Here is a 2430-nt window from a genome sequence, read left to right on the forward strand (position 1 = left end):
GGTATAATAGAGGGGTTGAAGAATAACTATTCCTCACAACCAGGGTGACGAATAGAGGGGGGTGAAGAATAACTATATATATATATATATATATATATATATATATATATATATATATATATAATACCCTTATTCTACACCCAAAAATCTTAGACCTCTTTTGGTACATAGGATAGGATTATCGTAGGAATAGGAATTTTGTAGGAAATAAGATGTCATGTATTTCAAATCCTATGAGTAGGAATAGGAAAGGAGATGTCATGCCCCGCGGTCCACTTCCTTACTGCCCCCGTGAAGCCACCCCTCACCTTCCTCGCCCGACCTCCCACGCCCCGCCCAACTCCGGCCATGGCCACGCCCCCCCGCCCCCCAGCAACGGCCGACCTCGGCGGCCCCAGCGCCACAACGCCTCCCCGCCCCGCGACACCGTCCTCCACGGCACGGCCCCCCGCGCCGCCTGCGATGTCCGGCCTACGGGATCCGACCGGTTCTTGCCCTGCCATGCTGCCAGGCGACGGGATTCGAGGACCGACCTCCGCCTCCGACTCCCTCCCCCGTCCCCATCTCAGATCCGCTGACGCGCCATGGATCCGTCGACGGCGACCCCGACGACTGCTGCTTCCACCTCTCGGCCAAATCCGACGCGCCCAGGCTCCCTTCCCTCTCACTACTTCGGCTCGTTCAGTTCGGCCGACGAGTCCGTGCGGTTTGTGGATGACGGGCGGATGCCCTGACTCTGTGTTGCCTCGATCGAGGGGATGCCCTGGCCAACTCCTTTCCTCCCCTCTCCTCCGCTCCTCTTCCTGCGATTCTCCACTGACGACAAGCAGTCCAGACTGCTCCCTAATGCAGGTTGGCTAGGAGTTCCTCTCCCGGAGCTTTTGTCGCTTCGTTGGAGCAGTCCACACAGCAGGCACACGCGGCCATTGTCGACTCCCCGTGCAGTACACTTTTGTGTTGTGAGGCGGGCATCGTCGGGATTCGTCAGTAGGCTCCAAATCTTGTGTTCATTTCATTTTCTGTATTGGTGCAGTACATTGCAACCTCCAGCCCCGGCTAGCTACTGTTCGCGCAGGCGTGCCCAGCCGCCGCAGCTAGTGCCAGTCTGCTCGGCCGGTCAGCCCGTCGCCTTTTTTAGAGAGAGTTAATCCATCCGACCATCCCCCTGCCCCCATTGTTGCTCTGATTTAGACAAATTTACATGGAGGTTGACTAGATATTTTGGACGAATTCTGAATTTTTCCCCTGTGCATGATAGCTCACTGACGCCGGCGTGCATGATAGCCCCGTCTCTCTTTCACATCTGCTCCTCTCGTGTTGTTCTTCACTGATGCAGTACATGTCGCTCCCCGATGCAGGTCATCTCGATCGTCGATGCAGTCCATTGGCGCACAAAATTGTTTGTGTGGGCAAAAGCAATTTTGTAATGTGCAGGGCTATTTACGATGTGTGATATTCTTACTGAAGCACTGATGCAGATAGGAACATGAAGCGGCGCTGCAGCTCGGGGCTACTGCTGCTGCTCGGAGGCCCGACAATTTTCGCTGCTGCCCGATGGCTCCACCGACCGGCAGCGTCGACACCCCAGTGGCTCCCGCTATTGCTCGGCGGTCCGACGTCTCTCGGTGCTACTCGATGGCTCCCTCTGCACCCGTGCGTCTAATGCTGCTTCTTGGTGTACGGCGGCTTTCTCTGCTGCTCGGTGGCATGGCAGCCACCCGACGACTAGGTGCCCTATATTTCCTTTCCCCCTCAATTCCTCTACACGGCAGCATGCAGCTTACAGCAGGGGAGGCATTTAGTGTTTGAGGAGTGCATTTTGAGCATTTTCATCTTATCCCTTACTCTGAACTTGTGCATAGAATTTTGAGAGATCCCATTGGCCATTGTCGCAAGCATAAGTCCTGCATCTATTACTATGTTTCTGTCTTAAAACTGGAATACATGGACAATTAGTTAAATGATTTTATGAGCAAAAGATTCAAGAAGTGTGTGCGGCATTCAGGTTATATCATATGACTTTTTTCATTGTAAATTCAGGTTATATCCGTCGATGGGCAAAATTGTTTGTGCGGGCAAAAGCAGTCCGCCACCGGTGTACAATGCAGTTCCCTTTGATTTCTTTTTTCATTTCGATTTGAGTGGGTTTTATGTAAATTTGCAGGGCTATTTTTTGTAAGTTTTATAAAATGAAGTTCGATAACAAACTTGGTGGTTCACTCCAGAGTTCTCCTTTGCTGCACTCGACAAAAGAAGTTAGCTAGCCTCGTCCATGTAGTCCGGATGCGTTTGTAAACAAACAGAAAAAGTAGAAAAATAATATTGCAGTTCTCTCAACTTGACTAGAAGAAAAAGAATGATGTAGTTCTCTTAATACGAAAACAGTCTAGGCTGATGCACTTTTCACAAAATTTGTTCGCTTAGTAGAAA

The 2430-nt window shown here is 51.0% G+C and overlaps 1 long non-coding RNA gene across 1 annotated transcript; it reads left to right on the forward strand.

Annotated features, from left to right (window-relative positions):
* The first annotated feature begins 281 nt into the window (after positions 1-281).
* LOC147984837 (uncharacterized) lies at positions 282-2207 on the forward strand. Its single transcript, XR_015616259.1, has 2 exons — positions 282-1729; positions 2041-2207. It is a non-coding gene; the product is annotated as an uncharacterized LOC147984837 (long non-coding RNA).
* Positions 2208-2430: the final 223 nt, after the last annotated feature.

This window comes from Triticum urartu, chromosome 2A, assembly GCF_056163025.1.
Source record: "Triticum urartu cultivar PI428250 chromosome 2A, HENAU_Tu73, whole genome shotgun sequence".
In the NCBI taxonomy this organism is placed as follows: Eukaryota; Viridiplantae; Streptophyta; class Magnoliopsida; order Poales; family Poaceae; genus Triticum; species Triticum urartu.